Raw genomic sequence first — 26515 nt, forward strand, 5'->3', positions numbered from 1 at the left:
ACAGTGAAGGACAGGGAAGCCTGGTGTGCTACAGTCCAAGAGGTTGCAAAGAGTTGGACTTGACTTAGCAACTGAGCAACGATACATGCAGGGCAGGTTATTAGTTTAACAAGACAGCTGCTATCTACTACCCCATATAAGCACTTCTAGAAACTGAGATTTTAGGGGGCTCCTTTTTTAAATAAGGGAAGTTTTCAGAGTAAGGAGTTGGTGATATTAAGGGTTATACATTTTCCCTCTAGACTTGGATATATGACTTCCTCAACTATGCAAGATGTGGAATTCAAAGCATTTTCAATTTCTATGGCCAAATTATTCCCACAGAGACTGAATGAGTGGTTCAGTTCTTAAATACTCAAGCCAAAACTACTTAAATAGCAACAGTAATATTTCAGATACACACACGAACCATTAAGTACTCCTAAGCTACCCATTTCTAGAAAGAATTCTCAATTTGATGTCAAGAATTTGCATTTAAAAAATGCCACACAAGACCTTATAGTGTTACAACAGGGTTTAGTTCTTCAGAGAAATTCATATCATCCACAGGATGCCAAGCTCCAGGTCAAAAAATATATGACTTTGAAGACTGAACTCTCCATTTTAAATTCCTCTTTAATTCATGTTAGATTACACCACAATACAAGAAAAGAGAGAGGCTACCTATGTTGTCAAACTTAATGGCAAAAGACACACAGAACTGGCTAATTAAATAATAAGAGGATTCTGACTTATATTGAGGTGAATGTCAGAATTCATCAGTGTGAGTGTAACTTGACAGGGGTGATAAATCCTGTTCTCTGGGGTTGGTATTTTTCAATACCCTTGTGCATCCTAGGGCATTTCAAATAGACTGAGAAGGCTGGAGTAGCAGTAGCCTGATTTCACTGATACTTTTGGGGTGGCCACTCTAATTAACACATATCTGAGATCTTTAAGGAGTTTAACCTGGATTCATGCAAAGTGAAAAGAGATGGTGAAGATAACAGTATGTGTAATCTTAGAATTCTTAGAAGTGTAATATATAGAATATTACAGATGCCTCATATACAAGGAGATGCTGAAGGAAGCCAGAGTGGGGTAAGAGAACAAAACAGTTATATTGAAAGAGTTTCCAAAAATGAGGAAACGAGACAAATTATCTTCAGGGCTTACAATTCACTGCCAAAAACAAAGAACCAAATTTCAATTAGTCAATGAAAACACTTCACAGTAAATCATTGATTTGGAATTTAAAATGTGCAAGGAAGTGAATATACAGAGATATTTTATATTTATGGAGTTCAGATCACGCTTTTGGTTCTCCTTTTCCTCACTCTATATTTTCCTTCTGTCACCAGCTCTACCTTCGTCCAGCTCCTAGTCTGAATCTGTTGTGGCAGACCACACACTAGCCTGCAGGAAATGTTATAAGCTCATGTATTCTTAATTCAAAAATGTAGAAATTTAAGATAAGAGAAAAAAAAAACCACCATGTTAGTGTTGGAGCCCCTCCACTCACATAGCCTTGGGCTTTATGAAATCACAGTGACAAACTAGTAAAGACTAACTAGTCTGATTTACAGAATCCAAGGAAACCTACTGACCTCACGTTGTACAATGGAATTGTGGTAAATATGATGTACCGCATCATGCTGAGCTCTCAGAAGTCTCACAAAACTTTATATTTTCTCTTTTGACATTGAATTTTCACTTTGCTACATTGTTTAGCATTCTTTTAATCTTAACAAGAATGGAGGAAGAAGTCAGCAAGGAAGAACTTCAATAGCAGTTGATTATCTTTAGTAGCCCCATTTGCTGAAGACTTGCAGATGGTGACCTCTGATAACTCCAGCCAATCAACAATTAAATGATGAAGGACCCCAGTAGCTAGGGTCCAGGGATATTATTCAGGTCATATGTGTTTTGCCTATTATCTAAAACTAATAAATAATTTGAAGATCAGGAATATATTGGTACTCGATAGCAGATGTGTTCAATCATAAAGAATATAGGTTGTTAATGAGAATGCAGGATGTTTTCTCATTAAGACCAGTAGCAACTTTACTCTGTAAAGAGCAAAGGACTGAGGACATTATTTAATATGTAAGAATGGAGAGAAATATAGGTCAAGGTAATAAGGGAATGTGAGTTACCCACTGTAAGATTTTTGTGGCCTGGGCACACAAGATTGCTTACTTCAATTCAATCTGTACAGCTCAATTTTGAAAGTCTTTCCAACAATTCTACCAAGGGCTAAGACCTAGGTATTTTGTTCTATTACTCAGTATTTGTTGAACTCTATTTTGGAGATGATAACTCAAATATACAAATAACTTTCCCAAGTTATTGAGGAGCAATAAAATGAAGCAGAAATCAATATAATTTTCCTATCAATTTTATCAAGAGTAGAAGCAGCAGTAGTAGCAACAAAGAAACTTTGTGTGTTAGGGGCTGAGGTTGAAGAGAAGCATGTAACTCAACTCCTTAATGGGTTTATGGTTAATTTCTAAATATCCTTTGTAAATGGAATTATTTGAGTAAATTAGACACACAGAAATAGTATCTATTGATATTTATGAATGGTACTTTTTACACTTTTACATACTGTGGTGGTCTTAAATACTTTTCAGCACTTAGAATTACATATCTAAATATGCCTTTGAAAAATAAAACAAGCTTTTGTATACAGTAGCTCAAGCCAGCTTCTTTAAGGACTCAACTTTGTTAATATTAGAGTTTAATTATTGAAAAGCAACTAAGAAGACTTTCACCTTTTAAACCCACATTTATTATAAGTTTAAGCCACTAAAAGAGGAAATAGAAAGCAAAATTGAAGGAGCAATTTCTATATCTTTAAGAAACACATTCATTATTCTAGGCATGGGATGCTAATATAGTTACTATTATACCTACGAAGAAGTCAAATTTAAAGATATGCAAAGCACCAGTACATTTAAAATTTTGTAAGATATATTCAGTATGGAAAGTAGTCTACAAAAATCAGATGTATAATATTATCTCAATTTTGGTGGGCTGTACATATATATTTATGAAGAGATATACATGGAAACATAAAGTTACTGGTAGGCTTACAGATGACTATTGTAAATTCTTTATAATGGTCTTTATTTTCCAAAATTCCCACAATAAACAATTATCATTAAATTAAATGTTAAATTAAGTGTTTAAAGACATTGAAGATAAAATTGTTCATGTATTTATAAGCTCATGTGTGCTGATTAGCTGTTACACGATTCAGGGGAATTGTGGGTGGAGACCTAACTCTGTGTAGTAGGCGATACAATGTTCATTGTGAAGTGTGGAGACCTAACTCTGTGTAGTAGGCGATACAATGTTCATTGTGAAGTGTGGCACTACCAGCACATGGGCATTTTCAGCCATAGTTGCACTTCCAAAATCATAATATATAATCTCATAGTGTCATAAACAAAGAACAGCAATAAATAGAGGTATAGAGAAATACTAAGGATCTGCCAGCAAGAAATTCATGGCACCCCACTCCAGTACTCTTGCCTGGCAAATCCCGTGGACGGAGGAGCCTGGTGGGCTGCTGTCCATGGGGTCGCTAGGAGTCGGACACGACTGAGCGACTTCACTTTCACTTTTCACTTCCATGCATTGGAGAAGGAAATGGCAGCCCACTCCAGTGTTCTTGCCTGGAGAATCCCAGGGACTGGGGAGCCTGGTAGGCTGTCGTCTCTGGGGTCGCACAGAGTCGGACACGACTGAAGCGACTTAGCAGCAGCAGCAGCAGCAAGAAATTCAATAGGAAATAAAACTAGTATATTTTAAAGCTATTAAGTATATATGTAGGTGATGACAGAGTTGTTATAACTGAGAGAATCAGATTAATTTGAGCATCATATAACTATATAAGCAAAATGTCCTACTTATTTCTTGTCAGAAGTTACTAGTGTAATTACAGAATAGTTTTATTTCTCTTCTCGGTCAAAAGATGAACATCCTAAGGGAAAAAGAAAGTAAGTATTTAAAACTCTAAGACAGATCAACAAAGTACAAAGAAAGCATGTACTACTATCTGTAGCAACTTCCTAAATTGCCACTTCCTCGTTTGTCTTCAGCTGGTGAAAAACTGCGCTAGGTGAGCGGTGATGAATGAGTGGCTTCTGAAACTAGTGTAAGCAAAACGGTGAAACTGCTAAGGGTTTAACACGTATTTGCAAGCATGATTTGAGATAATTTGAAACTTATTGCTCCTAAGAAATACATGAGTTATGAGAAATATGTCTTTTATAGTTTGACGTGGTTGGTTGAGTAGGTTGAGAGAGAGAAGGAACATTAACTTACTGTTCGTAATTTCAAAAACTGGTGAAAAGTGCTTTCAGAGAAAAATATCCTTTGCAAGAGAATTTCTGGGCATATGTGGGGAAAGTTTCTTCAACATATATTTCTGAGACTGGCTGGGGAGCCTGGCTGCAGGTGGATATCCCGTGGGGCAGGTCACAGCCCAGTCCTTGGGTGCGTTTGAGAGTCTACACTTGCTCAGAAGTATAGCCATCCTCAGAGGGCATGACAGGTCAAAGAAGAGACCGTAGGAAAAAGAAAAACTTTCAGTATTTTACTACATTTCATGGTATCTTTTTCCTATATTTTGAGTAAAGGATCCCACATTTTCATTTTGCTCTTGGCCCCACAAATTATGGGTGTCAGGAAACACAACACAAGAGATCTATAATTTATGATTATGAACACAGCATAATCAAATTTCATCTTATTTGGGACCATGATTTTAGCCTGATTACTCAGACAATGCATTATGTCTAAGTTCATAAACTTATAACTATTTTCCTTTTCAGGTTAGAGAAAGACTATTTATAGCAAAGCTTCTGAATAAACAAAAGGTTTATTTGATTTTTTTTTTATTGTGCAAGATTCCTGGTCAAAAGTGTGATTTGTAGTTTCCTACAAATTAAAGCTGTATAAAAGGCTCAAAGGAGATTTTTTAATCATAAAAATGAAGGAACTGTACTTAAATACAGTAAAGATTGTGCAAAATTAATAACAAATACCACTTTAACTGGTGGGAACCTAAAAATTAACATTAGTGATAATATACATCATAATTATAATTCAACTTGTTTTCAGGGTTGTAGAGAATGGAGTAAATCAGAAAAGTGAGTCAGAATAGAGATCCTAGTATATATGCATGTGTTAAGTCACTTTAGTCGAGCTAGACTCTTTGCAACCCTATGGACAGTAGCCGGCCAGGCTCCTGTGTCCATAGGATTCTCTAGGCAAGACTACTGCAGTGGAATGCCATTTCCTACTCCAGGGAATCTTCCCAACCCAGGGATTAAATCCACTTCTCTTATGTCTCCTGCATTGGCAGGAGGGTTGTTTTCCAGTATATGTGGCACTCGAATATATCAAAGATGGTTTATCAATTGGTTGGGGGAAGAGTACATTTTAAATAAGTGGCAGCACAGGTTAACTATTTGGAAGAAAATGGAATCATCCTTTAACTTTTGTAAAAAGCAGAACATAATTCCAGGTGGAACTAAAATGTGAATGTGAGAACAATACAAATTTAAAAAGAAAACTTAGAGTACACGCTGAGGTACTAGAGGTAACATTTTAATCAAGATAAACCATTAGAGAAAAGTAATACACACTTAACCATTTTAAATATCTTAAAATAGAAAGATATCAAGCCCAAAGTAAACAGGACAGAAAATATTCTTTAAAATTTCAAATTAAAGATTTAAATACAACACACAAAGAACTCATAAGTTATTAACAAAATAATTAAGAATGGCTATTGGAGGCAGTTCATCAAAACGTAAATTCAAAGGTTCTAATAAACAAATGGCCAACTACTTTTATGAAAGGAAATGCAAAATAATATAAAAATAGGTCATTATTTTATATATATTTGGCATAATTTACAGAGAGGTGATACCTATTGGTGACAGGGATTCAGGGGAAAAAGTATTTTATCTGATAGTAGAAATATAAATTACTTTGAGGAATACTCTATCAATAAATATCAAAATTGAGAAGAGCCCTTGCCCCTTGGCCCTTAAATCCCATTGCTATGCCATAGGGGAAGACTCACTACCCACGCAAGGAGATACACATAGCAGCTCAAATATACACAAAATATATAATAAATAGTGAACCAAAAAGTACATAAAAGAAATGTCTATCAATATAAGAATAGGTGAATAAATTCTGAGCATCTTTATTATGAAATGTTATGTAGCTATTATAAATACTGAGGAAGGCCTTATAGCAGTTGATGTAGATGTTTTCTGTGATGTATATAAAATAGTAGATGCAGACAAAAGTATATCTATCACCTTCTTAACATATATAATGCACATGCACACATCATATATATGATCATATGGCATTTTTTATTGAGAAGCCAATTTAAAAAAATTACTGTCCTTTCTCTTGCCACTTATATTCAACATAGCTTTGGAAGCCACGACAATCAGAGAAGAAAAAGAAATAGAAGGAATCCAAACTAGAAAAGAAGAACTGTCACTGTTGGCAGATATAATGATTCTAAACCTAAAATGATCAACCTGGTAATTATGAGACAAGGCTGGGTGCTTTATGAACTATGTCTATTATTAAGCTTACAGACAGTGATCAGCATGGAACTCAGTGGATTTGTGGCACTAATTTATGGCCTTCACATCTACAGGGATGGCTATGAAGGTGCAGCCTGGGATTCCCATGAGTTTAAGGTCATACATGTTAATGAACTAGAGGTAACCTAACCAGTCTACCATTGGTATGATCCCAGTGGGTCAAAGATCTGTATTCTACTGGTATGACCATTTAGCAGTTTGTGTGTGTGTGTGCATGTACCTTCAGTGAGGCTGGAGGATGTAATTGACCATATCTAAGTCTTAACAACTTTCATAAGCTTTAAATGATAGTAACTGGGCTATTAGCCTATTGAATTCTGAGAACTCTATGATGAGAAAGACATTGCTACACAACTGCAAGGCCCTTGACACCTTATACCATCTCAGAGAGTTATCTCAGGGTGCTATAATTCAAACTGAATGTTATATTTTCATACCTGGTAAACCCTTTAATGTAACACACTTGAACCACATGAAAAATCAGTTTTCTGCTCTAAGTGACCCATTCCCTAGTCTTAACGATCTTTTAAAAAACTGGTGTGGGAGGCTCATGGCTAAAATTTTTACTTTTAATTCCACTATACTGTTTGTCAGAGAAGGAAATGGCAACCCACTCCAGTACTCTTTGCCTGGAAAATCCCATGGACGGAGGAGCCTGGTAGGCTGCAGTCCAGGGGGTCACTGAGAGTCGGACACGACTGAATGACTTCCCTTTCACTTTTCACTTTCATGCATTGGAGAAGGAAATGGCACCCCACTCCAGTGTTCTTGCCTGGAGAATCCCGGGGACGGGGGAGCCTGGGGGGCTGCCGTCTATGGTGTCGCATGGAGTCCGACGTGATTGAAGCGACTTAGCAGCAGCAGCAGCAGCATACTGTTTGTATTTTGCTTGTTTCACATTATTTCTTGTATTACCAAGTGTGTGACTTAACCTCCAATGAAAATGATGACTCGACTTGAAGCAGTTTATCAAATGTATAGCTCGATATATGATCAATGATTGTAACAGTGTAACTCTAGGTATGAAAAAATGCAACAACAGGGAATACTTTCCTAGACCATAACTAGAAGACAGGTGTCCAGAGATTTTTGACTATTAAGACCTAGTCTACTAATAGCACATTCAGTGCCTTATCAACAAAAACCTTCTTTAGAACTGGGAACAAGCCTTCCCAGAAACACTGGACAAATGGTCATGAAATGCCCCCCAAAGTATGGTGGGATTTATGACCACAAGGGGCCTGTGTCAGCTACAAATTGGCACTTACCAAGAGCACTGCCAACGACTGAACAACAAACGTGTTTGCCATCTGGCTCTACGGAGACTGAACCCCATGCTGCTATAGCTGTTGACCTTCAACAACCCTGGAGGGAGTTCAGGATGGAGTAGAGCCAGAGAGCCTGGAATGTGAAGTCAAGAGGGCCTTAGAAAGCATCACTACGAACAAAGCTAGTGGAGGTGATGGAATTCTAGTTGAGCTATTTCAAATCCTGAAAGATGATGCTATGAAAGTGCTGCACTCAATATGCCAGCAAATTTGGAAAACTCAGCAGTGGCCACAGGACTGGAAAAGGTCAGTTTTCATTCCAATCCCAAAGAAAGGCAATGCCAAAGAATGCTCAAACTACCGCACAACTGCACTCATCTCACATGCTAGTAAAGTAATGCTCAAAATTCTCCAAGCCAGGCTTCAACAATACGTGAACCCTGAACTTCCTGATGTTCAAGCTGGTTTTAGAAAAGGCAGACGAACCAGAGATCAAATTGCCAACATCTGCTGGTTCATCAAAAAAGCAGGGGAGTTCCAGAAAAACATCTATTTCTGCTTTATTGACTATGCCAAAGCCTTTGACTGTGTGGATCACAATAAACTGTGGAAAATTCTGAAAGAGATGGGAATACCAGACCACCTGACCTGCCTCTTGAGAAACCTATATGCAGGTCAGGAAGCAACAGTTAGAACTGGATATGGAACAACAGACTGGTTCCAAATAGGAAAAGGAGTACGTCAAGGCTGTATATTGTCACCCTGCTTATTTAACTTCTATGCAGAGTACATCATGAGAAACGCTGGGCTGGAAGAAGCACAAGCTGGAATCAAGACTGCTGGGAGAAATATCAATAACCTCAGATATGCAGATGACACCACCCTTATGGCAGAAAGTGAAGAGGAACTCAAAAGCCTCTTGATGAAGGTGAAAGTGGAGAGTGAAAAAGTTGTTTTAAAGCTGAACATTCAGAAATCTAAGATATGGCATCCGGTCTCATCACTTCATGGGAAATAGATGGGGAAACAATGGAAACAGTGTCAGACTTTATTTTGGGGGGCTCCAAAATCACTGAGGATGGTGATTGCAGCCATGAAATTAAAAGACGCTTACTCCTTGGAAGGAAAGTTATGACCAACCTAGATAGCACATTCAAAAGCAGAGACATTACTTTGCCAACAAAGGTCTGTCTAGTCAAGGCTATGGTTTTTCCAGTAGTCATGTATGGATGTGAGAGTTGGACTGTGAAGAAAGCTGAGTGCCGAAGAATTGATGCTTTTGAACTGTGGTGTTGGAGAAGACTCTTGAGAGTCCCTTGCACTGCAAGGAGATCCAACCAGTCCATTCTAAAGGAGATCAGTCCTGGGTGTTCTTTGGAAGGAATGATGCTAAAGCTGAAACTCCAGTACTTTGGCTACCTCATGTGAAGAGTTGACTCATTGGAAAAGACTCTGATGCTGGGAGGGATTGGGAGCAGGAGGAGAAGGGGACGACAGAGGATGAGATGGCTGGATGGCATCACTAACTCGATGGATGTGAGTTTGAGTGAACTCTGGAAGTTGGTGATGGACAGAGAGGTCTGGTGTGCTGCAATTCATGGGGTCACAAAGAGTTGGACATGACTGAGTGACTGAACTGAACTGAACTGATGCATTCTGTGCTTCAGGGAATCTGGTGGGACATGTCTTTAGATAGTTGGATATTTTTAGGAATAGATTTTCTGATCTCAATCCTTGCATCTCCTCATATCTAGAGAAGCACTAAAGCCCTTCATGGTGATATCAGATCTTCATGATTAACAAGAAGCCTTTTGTAAAATGAGTGCTTCATGGTATTGAACTCCCCCTTCACAAAAACTTTATATATTGTCTTTCCCCCACTGCAGCTTTGGAGCTGTCTCTCAGAGCTATCTGAGATGCTGCCTCCTGGGCTGCAGCCCTCAATTTGCCCCAAATAAAACTTAACTCACACACACACACAAAGAAAATCCTAAAAATGCTACAAGAAAACTATTAGATTATCAAATGTATTTAGTAAACTTGCAGGATACAAAATTAATAAACAGAAACCTGCTGCATTTATATACACTAATAAAAGATCTGAAAGAGAAATTAAGGAAGCAATAATATTTAACATCACATCAAAAATAATAAAATGCCTAGGAATAAATTTACCTAAGGAGGTAAAGACCTGTACTCTGAAAACTATAAGACACTGATGAAAGAAATCAAGATAACAAAAACAGATGGAAAGATATATCGTGTTCTTGGATTAGAAGAATCAATATTGTCAAAATAACTATCTTACCCAAGGTAATCTACGGATTCAAAGCAATCCCTAACAAATTGCCAATAGCATTTTTTTTTTTTTTTGCAAATCTAGTACAAAAAAATCTTAAAATTTGTCTATAAATACAAAAGACCCCTGAATAGCCAAAGTAATACTGAGAAAGAAAACAGAGCTGGAGGACTGAAGCTCCCTGACTTCAGACTACACTATAAAGCTATAGTAATCAACAGAAGCAGAAGTTATTAAGACGAAGTGCAAGAATACATAGAACCATACAAAACAGATCTTAATGACTGAGATAATCATGATGGTGTGTGACCATTCTCCTAGAGCCAGACATCCCAGAGTGCGAAGTCAAGTGGGCCTTAGGAAGCACCGCTATGAACAAAACCAGGGGAAGTGATGCAATTCCAGTTGAACTATTTCATATCCTAAAATACGATGCTGTTAAAGTGCTGCACTCAATATGCCAGCAAATTTGGAAAACGCAGTAGTGGTCACAGGACTGGAAAAGCTCAGTTTTCATTCCAATCCCAAAGAAGGGCAATGCCAAAGAATGTTCAAACTACTGTACAATTGCACTCATTTCGCATGCTAGTAAAGTAATGCTCAAAATTCTCCAAGCTAGGCTTCAACAGTACATGAATTGAGAAGTTCCAGATGTTCAAGCTGGATTTAGAAAAGGCAGAGGAACCAGAGATCAAATTGCTACCACCCATTAGATCATAAAAAAAGCAAGAGAATTCCAGAAATTCTGCTTCGTGACTTCTGCTTCAATGACTACACTAAAACCTTTGACTGTGTGGATCAAAACAAACTGTGGAAAATTCTTCAAGAGAGGGGAATACCAGACCTTCTTACCTGCCTCCTGAGAAACCTGTATGCAGGTCAAGAAGCAACAGTTAGAACCAGACATGGAACAACAGATTGGCTTCAAATTGGGAAAGGAGTATGTCAAGGCTGTATATTATCACCTTGCTTATTTAACTTATATGCAGAGTACATCATGTGAAATGCCAGGCTGGATGAAGCACAAGCTGGAATCAAGATTGCTGGGAGAAATATCAATAACCTCAGATATACAGATGACACCACCCTTATGGCAGAAAGTGAAGAAGAGCTAAAGAGCCTCTTGATGAAAGTGAAAGAGGACAGTGAAAAAGCTGGCTTAAAACGCAGCATTCAAAAAACGAAGATGATGGCATCTGGTCCCATCACTTCATGGCAAATAGATGGGGAAACAATGGAAACAGTGACAGACTTTATTTTCTTGGGTGCCATTATCACTGCAGATGGTGACTGCAGCCATGAAATTCAAAGACGTTTGCTTCTTGGAAGAAAAGCTACAACAAAACCTAGACAGCATATTAAAAAGCAGAGATATTACTTTGCCAACAAAGGTCCATATAGTCAAAGCTATGGTTTTTTCAGTAGTCATATATGGATGTGAGAGTTGGACCATAGAGAAGACTGAGAGCAGAAGAATTGATGTTTTTGAATTGGGGTGTTGGAGAAGACTCTTGAGAGTTCCCTGGACTGCAATGAGATTAAACCAGTGAATCTTAAGCGAAATCAACTGTGAATATTTATTGGAAGGACTGATGCTAAAGCTGAAACTCCAATACTTTGGCCACCTAATGTGAAGACTGACTCATTGGAAAAGACCCTGATGCTGAGAAAGATTGAAGGCGCGAGAAGAAGAGGATGACAGAAGATGAGATGGTTGGATGTCATCACTGACTCAATGGACATGAGTTTGAGCAAGCTCCAGGAGATGGTGAAGGACAGGGAAGCTTGGCATGCTGTGTCCATGGGGTCACAAAGAGCTGAACCTGACTGAGTGACTGAACAACAACAATATAGTCGTATATGCAGTGTGGTACTGGAATACAGACAGACACACGAATCAGTGGAATAGGATAAAATAGTCCAGAAATAAACCCACGCATCTCTGGTGAATTAATCTACAACAAAGGAGGCAAGAGTACACAATGGAGAAAGAATAATCTCTTCAATAAGTGGTGCTGGGAAACCTGAACAACTACATGTAAAAAAATTAAATTAGAATATTCTCTAATACCATACCCAGAATAAATTCAAAATAGATTAAAGACCTAAATGTGAGATCAGACAGTCTAAAAGTCTTAGAGGAAAACATAGGCAGAACACTCTTTAACACAAATCACAGCAATATCTCCCTGGATCCACTTCTGAGAGAATTAAAATAAATAAATAAGTGGGACCTAATTAAACTTAAAAACTTCTGCACAGCAAAGAAAATCATACACAAAATGAAAAGACAACTACAAAATGGGACAACATATTTGCAAAAGGTTTTTCTGATGAAATATACAATCAGCTCATGCAGCTCAATATGAAAAACTAAAAAATCCAATAAAAGTGGAAAGGAGATCTAAACAGACATTTCTCCAAAGAAGACATACAGATGGCCAAAAAGCACATGAAAAAAATGCTCAGCATCACTAATTATTAGAGATGTGTAAATCTGAACTACAATGAGGTATCATCTCACACAGGTCAGAAAATGGTAATCATCAAAAAGTCTACAAACAATAAATGCTGGAGAGAGGGTGGAGAAAAGGGAATGCTCCTACACTGTTGGTGGAAATGTAAATTGGTACAGCCATTATGATGGAAAACAGTCTTAGAAAACAAACTTATGGCTACCAAAGAGAAATGGGGGGATAAATTAGGAGGATAGTATTAACATATAAACATTACTAAATATAAAATAGACAATCAATAGGGATCGCTACTCAATAGTCTGTAATAACCCATATGTGAAAAAGGTGAAAAAGAATCGATATAGGTATATGTATAACTAAATCCTTTGCTGTACATTTGAAACTAACACAACACTGTAAATCAAATACACTCCAGATAAAAAATAAGTTAAAAAATAAAAATTATAGTCCTTTCTAAAAATTACAGAACTTTGTCAGAATTAAAACAATATAGATATGTGTAACATGAAATATGAAAATTTCTTTTTACCTCTTCCTCATGGTACTGTTAAGAGCTTGATATGCATTCTTTCAGAACTTTTTCTGTATATACACCACACACACAGATTTTCTCTTAAACATAGAACAGTATCCTATTTATTGTGATTTTATTTAACCTGCTTCCCCTTTGCCTCCAAAATAACAGCACAGCTTAGACATTCTGTTCCCCATTCCAACAACTATGCATCCAACTTATTCAAGGCCTATTTCATAAAATGGATGTATTTATAACATGTTGAATGATTTTCATATTTCTGTATAGGTTGGATCCAATTTTTGCTATTACAAATATTGCTGTAAGCAATATTCTTTCTCAAAGAGCTGTTTCTGCCTGCCCACTGAAGACCCCCAGAAAGTAATTTGGGTTTATTGCTTGTTGCAATAAGGGAGATCATGCATCATGGTGAACCATGAGGGATCTCAGTAGGAGGGTATTTGAAAACACAGAATTTGGGTTTTGGTTTGGCAATTTTGGGTAAGACTCCAAGAAGCTATCTTTTTTGTTTTGTTTTGCTTTGGTCTCACTCCATCACAGTCACCAAGTGACCTTGGGCAGAGTTCGTGTTCTATGAGATTTTTCAAATGTCCAGCAGAAGAACACCTCCTTCTAGCTGTGGGTGCCAGGTAAGCAATCAGCACCATCAAGGCCTCCCTGTGTAAGGCCAGTTCCTGGATGTCAGGGGCTGCTTTCCCCCGTCTCAAAAATCAATCCTACAGAAATATTCATGCAATGTTAAGATCAAGAAGTATGTGTATTTTAAATTTTAAAACTATTTTCAAAAGGCTGTACCAACACATATCCTACCAACAAAGGAGGGATGATGAAAGGAGAGGTGCAAGCTCCAGTGGGAAGTTTCCCCTGAAGAGCAGCTTTGTGAGAGCTGATGCATATAGCCAAGATCTCTCATCTGGTAGTTCTGTGAAGGGAAAGGAAGTGGGAAGAAATCCAGAAGTCTTTATTACCTAGAACCTTTAACTTCAGCCAACACGTTACTAAAATGCAAAACGAGAGCAGAACCATGTGGCTTTTTCATATTTTTTATTTTCTACAAAACAGGGAAGAAAACATTGCTATAAATAATTCTATTCGATGTGGAGCCTTGTTTTCTGCCCTTTTTTCCCTCTGAGGAAACAGACCTGCTGCTTTTACAATGATCTGGCAGTTGGTAGTTTCTTATCACTTTCAGTTTTTAATCGATGATGTCTTGCTTGGTATTTCACAGAGACCAAGCAAGAAAGAAAGGTTGCTTCTGGCACAGAACAATGAATAGAAAGAAGGAGCATGAGACTGGCCTTGAAGAACCACTTAGAGAGGTATCATAGGCCATTAAATAGTCTGTAAGTGTGAATTTAACTGAATTAATTCCCTACGGCATACAGTTTGTGGTAGAGAAATGTAACATGTTAGCTTGCACTGTATAAGGATACTTGAATTTGTTCAGCATTAGAAGGTTAATTGAAAAGAAAAAAAATTTATTAAATACAATCCTGATGCTATCTGGTCTCTTGAAAAACACCATTCTCTACAGGGGTGGGAAGATCTTAGTTTATTTGAGAGTCATCCTAACCACAGTTTGAACATATCATCAGGGATTATTTTGCTTAATTCTTTGATGTGCCAACAACTTTTTTTTCTCTTTTTTAAACAAATTAATAGTCCTCATATACTCAGTTATAGCAAAGCAATCACTATACTCAAGGCTTCTGAATGTTTAAAAATTAATTTTTTCCGCTCTTAATTATCACCTGTCTCCTCTTTTCACTTGGTCATTTGTTTAATCTCTCTGCATAATGGTAATAAAGACCTCAAAAATAAGATGGCTTGAGGACCAAACTTGTTTTATTTAAACACGTTCCTAAGATAACACTTGGAGAAGGCAATGGCACCCCACTCCAGTACTCCTACCTGGAAAATCCCATGGACGGAGGAGCCTGGTAGGCTGCAGTCCATGGGGTCGCTACGAGTCAGATACGACTGAGTGACTTCACTTTCACTTTTCACTTTCATGCATTGGAGAAGGAAATGGCAACCCACTCCAGTGTTCTTGCCTGGAGAATCCCAGGGACGGGGGGAGCCTGATGGACTGCTGTCTATGGGGTCACAGAGTCGGACACGACTGAAGTGACTTAGCAGCAGCAGCAAGATAACACTAACCAATTCTCAAGGCTCGCCTTATTCTGACCTCATCTAACCCATTTGTTTTAGAGAACCTAGATCAGAGATGTCTCTTCCTTTGCTCAACTCCTCATTAAGTAATTAGTTATTTCCACAGACAACTGGCTCAGAACTAAAACTCAGAATTAATTAATTAATTAATTTATTTTTGACTGTTGTGGGTCTTTGTTGCTGTGCGGGCTTTTCTTTAGTTGTGGAGAAAGGGGCTACTCTCTGGTTAACGGTGCATAGGCTTCTCATTGCTGTGGTTTCTCTTCAACGCTGACTCTAGAGTGCTCAGACTTCAGCAGATGCAGTGAGTGGGCTAAGGAGTTGCAGTTCCTAGCTTGACAGCACAGGCTCAATAACTGTGGCGTACAGTTATTAGTTGCTCTGTGGCATGTGGAATCTTCCCCAACTAGGGACTGAACCCATGTCTCCCACATTGGCAGGCAGATTCTTTACCACTGAGCTACCAGGAAAGCCGAAAACTTAGAATTTTAGGAGGCATAAACAATCAAAAGATATTTCTTTTTTTTTTAAAACAAACCATATTTTTAACTCTTTTAAAATTATAGTATATAATATAAAATCTACCATTTACGTGTACAATTTGGTGGTATTAATATCTAGTGAGTTAATTTTAGAGTTAAATTTAGGCCTCCCTGGTGGCTCCATGGTAAAGAATCTGCCTGCCAGTACAGGAGACACGGGTTCGATCCCTGAGTCAGGAAGATCCCCTGGAGAAGGAAATGGCAACACATTCCTATATTCATGCCTGGAGAATTCCAGGGACAGAGAAGACTGGTAGGCTACAGTCCATGGGGTCCCAAAGAGTCATACAGGACTTAGCAACTAAACAACAATACTTTGATAGTATGTATATTGGGTCTTAGCTCTTTATTGCTTTTTTGATTGGTTGTTTCAAGTTCTAGAATAAGTTGAGATTTATTGTCCGTATCATGTTGTTATTGTAGAGTAGATAAATCGTGTCCAGCCCTTTGTGACTGGCTGGGCTTCAGCATGCCATGCTCCTTTGTGTTTCACTATCTCTTGGAGTTAACTCAAATTCACATCCTTTAAGTCAGGGATGCTATCTAACCGTCTCATCCTCTGCGGCCCTTCTCCTTTTGCCTTCAATCTTTCCCAGCATTAGGATCCTTTCCAGTGATTTGACTCTTTGCCTCAGGTGGCCACAGTATTGGAGCTTCGGCTTCAGCATCAGTCCTTCCACTGAGTATTCAGGGTTGATTTCCTATAGAATTGACTGGTTTGATTTCCTTGCAGACCAAGGGAATTTCAGTGTTATGAGGGCCTACGGAAAAGAATCTTTTGTCTACAGCCCAAACTCAGAGGAAATGATTTGCTGACTACTTTAAGAGAAGGTGAGCTGGTGGGATTTCCTCTTTTATCAATATGATTGAGAGTAACACCACCCAAATATAACTGTTCTTCCTTAGGGCACCAAGAAGTAGTATTTTTATAATCTCTGATAGAAATGTTAGAAAATAGACATAATTTCCCCAAACAGAAGACAAGACTTGCAGAATAGTCCATGCCTCTGTTTCCTCCCTTCCTCATGGATCACAGCCTTGTTGTGGTGAAGGGGCTTGTGTAATTCAATGAATTTATGAGCCATGCCATGCCAGCTCACCCAAGATGGACGGGTCATACTGAAGAGTTCTGACACAAAGTGGTCCACTGCAGGAGGCAATGGCAAATCACTCCAATATTCTTGCCATGAGAACACTATGAACAATATGAAAAAGCAAAAAGATATGACACTGGAAGTTGAGCCCCCAGATTAGAAGGTGTCCGATATGTTACTGGGAACAGCAGAGGGCAATCACTAATAGCTCCAGAAAAAATGAAGCAGATAAGCCAAAGCAGAAATAATGCTCAGCTGTGACTGTGTCTGGTGGTGGAAGTAAAATCCCATGTTGTAAAGAACAATATTGCATAGGAACCTGGAATGTCAGGTCCATGAATAGGATGTGGTCAAACAGGAGATGGCAAGAGTGAACATTAACGTCTTAGGAATCCTGAAATAAATGGATAGGAATGGGAGAATTTAATTCAGATGACCATTACATCTACTACTGCGCACAAGAATCACTTAGAAGAACTGAAGCATCTCTCACAGTCAACAAAAGAGTCCGAAATGCAATTTTAAAAATTTGGGCGCAATTTCAAAAAGGACAGAATGATCTCAGTTCATTTACAAGGTAAATCATTCAATATCACAGTAATTCAAGTCTATGCCCCAACCACTAACATTCAAGAAACTGAAGTAGAACGGTTCTATGAAGACCTGCAAGATCTTCTAGAACTAACACCATAAAAAAAGTCCTTTTCATCATAGGGGATTAGAATGCAAAAGTAGGAAGTCAAGAGATACATGGAGTAACAAGCAAGTTTACTTGGTGTGCAAAATGAAGCAGGGCAAAGGCTAACAGAGTTTGGTCAAGAGAACACACTGGTCATAGAAAACACCCTCTTCCAACAACACAAGAGACGACTCTATACATGGACATCACCAGATGTGAAATCAGACTGATTATATTCTTTGCAGCCAAAAATGGAGAAGCTCTATACAGTCAACAAAAACAAGACCTGAAACTGATTGTGGCTCATATCATATGCTCCTTATTCCAAAATTCAGGCTTAAATTGAAGAAAGTAGGGAAAACCATTAGGTCATTCAGGAATGACCAACCTAAATCAAACCCCTTATGATTACACAGTGGAGGTGATGAATAGATTTAAAGGATTAGATCTGGTAGACAGAGTACTTGAAGAACTATGGACAGAGGTTTGTAAAACTATGCAAGAGGCAGTGACCAAAACCATCCCAAAGGAGAAGAAATGGAAGACGGCAAAGTGGTTGTCTGAGGAGGCTTTACAAATAGCTGAGCAAAGAAGAGAAGTGAAAAGTAAGGGAGAAATGGAAAGATATACCCAATTGAATGCAGAGTTCCAGAGAATAGCAAGGAGAGATAAGAAAGCCTTCCTCAGTGATCAATGCAAAGAAATAGAGGAAAACAATAGAATGGGAAAGACTAGAGATTTATTTAAGAAAATTAAAGATACCAAGGGAACATTTCATGCAGAGATAGACACACCAAAGAACAGAAATGGTATGGACCTAACAGAAGCAGAAGATATTAAGAAGAGGTGGCAAGAATACACAGAACTATACAAAAAAGATCTTAATGACTTAGACAACCGTGATGTATGATCACTCACCTAGAGCCAGATATCCTGGAGAGTGAAGTCAAGTGGGCCTTAGGAATCATTACTACAAACAAAGCTATTGGAGGTGCTGGAATTCCAGCTGATTCATTTCAAATCTAAAAGATGATGCTGTTGAAGTGTTGCACTCAATATGTCAGCCAATTTGGAAAACTCAGCAATGGCCACAGGACTAGAAAAGGTCAGTTTTCATTCCAGTCTGAAAGAAAGGTGTTCAAACTACCAGACAATTGTGCTCATTTTACATGCTAGGAAGGTTATGCTCAAAATCCTTCAAGCTAGGCTTCAGTAGTATGTAAACTGAGAACTTCCAGATATACAAGCTGGGTTTAGAGAAGGCAGAGGAACCAGAGATCAAATTATCAACAGTCACTGGATCATAGAGAAAGCAAGGGAATTCCAGAAAAACATCTACTTCTGCTTCATTGACTATGCTATAGCCTTTGACCATGTGGATCATACAAACTGTGGAAAGTTCTTAAAGAGATGGGAATACCAGACCTCTTTACCTGTCTCCTGAGAAACCTGTCAAGAAGTAACAGAACTGGACATAGAACAATGGACTGGTTCAAAATTGGGAAAGGAGTACAACAATGATGTATATTGTAACCCTGTTTATTTAACTTATATGCATCATGTGAGATGCCAGACTGGATAAATCACAAGCTGGAATCAAGACTCTGGGAGAAATATCAACAGCCTCAGATATGCAGATGATACCACTCTAATGGCAGAACTGAAGGGTAACTAAAGAGCCTCTTGATGAGGGTGAAAGAGAAGAGTGAAAAAGCTGGTTTAGAACTCAACAATCAAAAAGCTAAGATCATGGCATCCAGTCCCGTCTCTTCATGTTAAGTAGAAGGGAAGAAATTGGAAGCAGTGACAGATTGTATTTTCTTGGGTTCCAAAATCACTGCAGACAGTGACTGCAGCCATATATTTAAAAGATGCTTGCTCCTTGGAAGAAAAGCTATGACAAACCTAGACAGCGTATCAAAAAGAAGAGATATCACCTTGTTGACAAAGGTCTGAATAGCCAAAGCTATGGTTTTTCCAATAGTCATGTACGGATGAAAGAGTTGGACCATAAAGTAGGCTTAGTACCCAAGAACTGATCATTCTGGGACATAACTTACTGACTGTTTCCTCCCACTGTTATAGTTTGTGTAAACTGTGTTTGGGAGGAAAGACGAAGGACTTGTAGTCTCCTATTCTATGCTTAGTGAAAGTTTTTCAAATCAAGTGTCAAGATTTTTTTCATGATAAATAGTCTCGAAGGCAGATAGTCTATGTTTCTCAGTATAGTATTTAATATATATCCTGTTAATTTAAACACACAACCTCTATTCTGTAGTGAAGACAATTTCTCTGTCTCACTCATTTCTTATTTATCTATTTAATTGTTCACTTTTTTCCTCAAAATATTTTTTTGGGGGGGTGTTGGAAAAAATAAAACAAGACTGCTGTAGTTATACTAATGAAATGGGGTTGGTGGTTAGAGTGGATGCCTGCGGCTGAAGCAGTGCTGGGCCTGCTAGACTGGTCTGGAAACACACCTGAGGACTGGTCAGTCCTCTAGGCTCACATCACATCTTTTCTTTGCTCTGCATTTCTACATCATTCTCCAATCTACAGACTTGAATCCTTAAACAGTAAAGGAAACTGTAAACAAAACAAAAAGACAACCAATAGAATGGGAGAACTTTATCTACAGACAATGCAACCAACAAGGGATTAGTCTCCAAAATTTACAAACAGCTCATGAAGCTCAATTAAAAAAAAAAATCAAACAACTCAATCAACAAATGGGCAGACCTAGACACTTCTCCAAAGAAGATATACAGATGGCTAAGAGGCACATGAAAAGATGCTCAATATCTCTAATTATTAGAGAAATACAAACCAAAACTTCCATGTGCTCGCACCAGTCAGAACAGCCATCATCAAACAATTGATAAACAATAAATGCTGTTGGTGGGAGGTAAACTGATACAGTCACCGTGGAGAACAGTATGCAGGTTCCTTAAGAAATTAAAAATCAAGTTACCATAAAATCCAGCAATCCCACTCTTGGTCGTATATTCATAGAAACATGTGATTTCAAAGGATACACATACCACCATGTTCACTGTAGCACTATTTACAATAGCCATGATACGGCAGCAACCTAAATGTCCATCGACAGGTGAATGAATAAAGAAGATGTGGTACATACATACAATGGACTATTACTCAGCCATTAAAAAGAATAAAATAATGCCATTTGTAGCAACATGGATGGAGATTAGGAAGAAAGACAAATATAATATTATATCATCTACATGTGGAATCTTAAAAAAAAAAAAAGGACCAATGAACTTACAAACAGAAATAGACTCACAGACTTAGAGAAGTAACTTATGGTTACCAAGGGAAGGGTGAGGAGGAGGGATAGTCTGGGATTTTGGTATTAACATGCATACACTGCTACATTTATGAATTTTACCTTTTATCATTAAAAATATTCATCTTTGTTTCATTTTAAATAAATAAATTAAAAAAATAGATAACCAAAGACCTACGGTATAGCACAGGAACACTACTCAATATTCTGTGATAACCTAAATTGGAAAAGAATTTGAAAAAGAATAGAAATGTGTATAACTGAATCACTTTGCTGAACACCTGAAACTAACACAACATTGTTAATCAAGTATGCGCCAATATAAGATAGTTTTTTTTTAATTTAAAAAAAAAGGAAAAAAAAAAACACCAAAATGAGGTTAAAGAAAGATAGAAGGATAAGAAATAAGTGTGATAAAACATATGTGATAAATGCAGAGTCTAGGTAGTAGGTATACATGTGTTCGTTACAAAATTCTTTCACTGTTCTCCCATATTTGAAATGTCCATAATAAACTGCTAAAAAGATTTTTTTAAAAAAAGACAGTGCTCACTCACAACCTTGCTTCACTTGTAGCCTAATTTGTGGCACCTTTCTATGGCCTATGGGCTGCCAAGTAGCTCTGTTTTTAAGTTTAGCTGCCTCAAAATGAGTTGTTGATTAGATTTGTCATTTCACAGACCTAGGGAATTGAAAAAAATCATAGTGCAAAATCACAAACCTAGATGCCTGCATTGTGTTCACAATCTCTTTTTTTTTTTTTTTAATTTATTCCTTTATTTCTCATGTGTTCCCCATCCTGAACCCTCCTCCCTCCTCCCTCCCCATACCATCCCTCTGGGTCGTCCCAGTGCACCAGCCCCAAGCATCCAGCATCGTGCATTGAACCTGGACTGGCATCTCGTTTCATACATGACATTTCACATGTTTCAATGCCATTCTCCCAAATCTTCCCACCCTCTCCCTCTCCCACAGAGTCCATAAGCCTGTTTTATACATCAGTGTCTCTTTTGCTGTCTCGTATACAGGGTTATCGTTACCATCTTTCTAAATTCCATATATATGCACAATCTCTAGGCACATTGATGTGTGCTGTGTGACCCTGAGATCACTTCTGCTTCGGGTAAGACTACAAGGGAGGTAAACTTAGTTGACAGGTTTTGTGATTTAAATTTGTCTTCATGAGGCTTAGTATGGACTAACTTTAGCATTCCTTGTGTTGCTTAGAGGTGCTTCCTGCATACCTAACAGACATTGAAAACTCACCCAATACCAGAGGCTTTCTGCCTTACCTACTTGCGCCAGAATGTCTGTGCGTCTTGGTACTGAAAGAGTTAATAAGCAGCTAATGTTATTTTAAAAGGGTTACAAATTGTTAAAATGTATTCTCAATCCTCAGAGCAAGATATTTTCTTCTTTATATATTTTTTAAAAATCACAAGGAATTGGCTTTACTAAATAAGAGCAAGAAGGCTTTAAGTGGTGTGGTCTGACAGTAATTTGTATTAGAGTCTAGAAGAGCACATTTGTAATGTCTTGTGGTAGGACATTTATCTCTTGGTGACAGAAGGAATAATTGCTTTAGAGAGCGTATCAGTGGCTGTTTAAAAATTTAACTCTTTATTTCCTCACACCTAAGGCTACACATTTGAGAAGAGAAAAAGATGATGAGAAATAAAACCGGGGTACAACAATTATAAAATAGTTATAAAAATTTGGTTACCAGTGAAATATATACATGTTCATTTCAAGGAATGGTGAAAAGTCTGGAAAAGTAATGAAAACGCTTTCATTACAGATAGGTATATATTAGCTACTTATGGGTGTTACTATCACATACTATTACCATTTCTGCCTATTTTGTCTCGGGAACCGGTTTTCAAGTTAAAGACACCTATCTGTCGTAGTTTTTGCTCAAAGACGAACTATGTCTGGTAAGTTGTTAATTAGTCTTTACTGTCCTATGTTCTCAAATTTAACACTTTTAATGGCCTCTTGACTGCTGGCTCCTTTGTGAAGGCTGTTCATCCTTCTGGTCGTTGGTTTCCTCTGAAATATCTGTTGATATTTATGTCTCTCCAGGTGTCCAAGGGCAGGAAAGACATCTTAGTTGACACCATTAGAAAGCACATTGTGTACACATCTCAAACTAGGGGGATCACATAATTTATTTTTTAAGTGGATCACTTCTGAGAGTGAAAGAGACTACTATACTGAAAAAGCAAATGTCAATTGTCTCAATCAAACTAGGATGCATGATTACTCTTCCTCAAGACAGCCAGGGGAAAACAAAGGTAGAATACTATTGGAATCAAATTTTTAAAAGTGAATTGAGTATTCCTGAATTATAGCATATAAAGATTTAACCAGTAAAATACGTTTTCAGTTCAGTTCAGTCACTCAGTCATGTCTGAATCTTTGTGACCCCATGGACTGCAGCACGCCAGGCCTCCCTGTCCATCACCAACTCCTGGAGTTCACTCAAACTCATGTCCATTGAGTCCGTGATGCCATCGAACCATCTCATCCTCTGTCACCCCCTTCTCCTCTGCCTTCAGTCTTTTCAGCATCAGGGTTTTTTCCAATGGTCAGTTCTTCGCATTAGGTGGCCAAAGTATGTATCAGTCCTTCCAGTGAATATTCAGGACTGATTTACTTTAGGAATGACTGGCTGGATCTCCTTGCAGTCCAAGGGACTCTCAAGAGACTTCTCCAACACCACAGTTCAAAAGCATCAATTCTTCGGTGCTCAGCTTTATTTATAGTCCAACTCTCACATCCATACATGAGTATTAAAAAAACCATAGCCTTGACTAGATGGACCTTTGTTGGCAAACTAATGTCTCTGCTTTTTAATATGCTGTCTAGGTTGGTCATAGCTTTTCTTCAAAGGAGCAAGTGTCTTTTAATTTCAGGACTGCAGTCACCATCTGCAGTGATTTTGGAGCCCCCCAAAAATAGTCTGTCACTGTTTCCACTGTCTCCCCATCTATTTGCCATGAAGTGATGGGACCAGATTCCATGATCTTAGTTTTCTGAATGTTGAGCTTTAAGCCAACTTTTTCACTCTCCTCTTTCACTTTCATCAAGAGCCTCTTTAGTTCTTCTTCACTTTCTGCCATAAGGGTGGTGGCATCTGCATATCTGAGGTTATTGATTTTTCTCCCAGAAATCTTGATTTCAGCTTCTGCTTCATCCAACCCAGCATTTCTTATGATGTACTCTGCATATAAGTTAAACAAGCAGGGTGAAAATATACAGCTTTGACGTACTATTTGGAACCAGTATGTTCCATGTCCAGTTCTAACTGTTGCTTCCTGACCTACATACAGATTTCTCAAGAGGCAGGTCAGGTGGTCTGGTATTCCCACCTCTTTCAGAATTTTCCACAGTTTATTGTGATCCACACAGTCAAAGGCTTTGGCATAGTCCATAAAGCAGAAATAGATGTTTTTCTGGAACTCTCTTGCTTTTTCAATGATCCAGCGGATGTTGCCAATTCGATCTCCGGTTCCTCTGCTTTTTCTAAAGCCAGCTTGAACATCTGGAAGTTCATGGTTCACATACTTTTGAAGCCTGGCTTGGAGAATTTTGAGCATTACTTTACTAGCGTGTGAGATGAGTGCAATTATGTGGTAATTTGAGCATTCTTTGGCATTGCCTTTCTTTGGGATTGGAATGAAAACTGACCTTTTCTAGTCCTCTGGCCACTGCTGAGTTTTTCAAATTTGCTAGCATATTGAGTACAGCACTTGCACAGCATCATCTTTAGGGTTTGAAAATAGTGCAACTGAAATTCCATTCCACCTCCACTAGCTTTGTTCATAGTGATGCTTCCTAAGGCCCACTCAATGAAATTATGAGCCACGCCGTGTAGGGATACCCAAGACAGATGGGTCATGGTGGAGAGTTCTGACAAAATGTGGTCCACTGGAGAAGGAAATGGCAAACCACTTCAATATTTTTGCCTTGAGAACCCCATGAACAGTATGAAAATATCTTTTACTTACTTTTATTATAATCTGTGGAAGTGTGTGTGTGTGCTCAGCCATGTCCAACTCTATGTGACACCATGGACTGCAGCCCACCAGACTCTTCTGTCCATGGGATTTTCCAGGCAAGAATACTGGAGTGGGTTGCCATTTCCTACTCTGGGAGATCTTCCTGACCTAGAGATTGAACCTGAGTCTCTTGTGTCTCCTGGATTGGGAGGCATATTCTTTACCACTGCACTACCTGGGAACCCCATTCCAACATACTGTAACCCAAAGTTTAACATTAAATACTACATTTTATCTCCTCAAAGTGACTTGTGTTTAAAAAGAATGAAGAGTGTATATACGTATATATACTATATAGATATACATATATTATATATATGTATTTATTTATATACACACACACATATATCAGTATGATGATGGTATTCCTTGATCTGCTTGTATTTTTTTTCTGAAACCTGTTTTGTACAATGCAGGAATATAGAATTTTGAGAGAGATTTATTTCCTAGAATGACCAGTTATCAAAGGAGGGGTCAGAATTCCAAACTAAAATTAACCAATATTCACTTTGTGGCTGGCACATAATAGGAATTCAATAAATACTGGATGAATGAATAAATAAATGAGTGATGAATTCCAGCTTAGATTCTTTTCCCCCCTGAAGGACCTGTGGCAAGCCAGTGTTTTCATCTGGTTCATGCTGTTTCTTCAATTTATCGAGGTCACTTTGAATTCTGATCTTCTCTTCTGAAGTGTTAGCAAGCCCTTCTAACTTGGTGTCATCTGAAAAATACTACCTGTATGAAATGTGTGACTGAGTAAAGCTAGGAATGTCATGTTGGATGGTTTCTTAAACTAGAACACAGCTGGAAATTATTACACAACCAAAAGCATACTTCATTTCAGTCTTATCAGGCCAGCCTTGTCCACATTTGACTGATTTTTCCTCTTATCATACATAACCGATCACTCAGCTTCTTCACTAAATAGAAAATAAGATGCACGACAGAGCCTCATGAAAATTAGAGGACAAAAGAGGTAATAGAGAATGGGTGAGGACATGATAAAAAAAAAATACCCTGTAAGCATACTTTATAAATTATACTCCTGTGCATACCTGCTGTATTTGCCTCAATAGACAAGTCTTGACATATAATGTATAGAAACAATCTACTATAGACAGTCCCATAGGGCAGATGTAAATTCTCTAATACATTCACATGTCCTCTCAAAAATTTGGTAGAAAAATATCTTTTAGCTGAGAGTGTAATTCTCAAGGTCCACAACCAATTCACTATTTTGTTATCAATTAAGCTTTTATTTAAATCAAGAAATAATAATAATCCCTCATTATGTTAAATTCAAAATACTTAATCTAAAATGCACAGAGAAAAATTTTTAGTTTTTTTTAATAAATAAGGATGAATAGCAGGAAATAAGTCAATCAATGACTATATATGCAACACAAAGGAAATAATAGAGATAATTATACTGATAATTAAAAATAAGATTCTCTT

Source organism: Bos indicus, chromosome 7, assembly GCF_029378745.1.
Source record: "Bos indicus isolate NIAB-ARS_2022 breed Sahiwal x Tharparkar chromosome 7, NIAB-ARS_B.indTharparkar_mat_pri_1.0, whole genome shotgun sequence".
NCBI classification, from domain to species: domain Eukaryota; kingdom Metazoa; phylum Chordata; class Mammalia; order Artiodactyla; family Bovidae; genus Bos; species Bos indicus.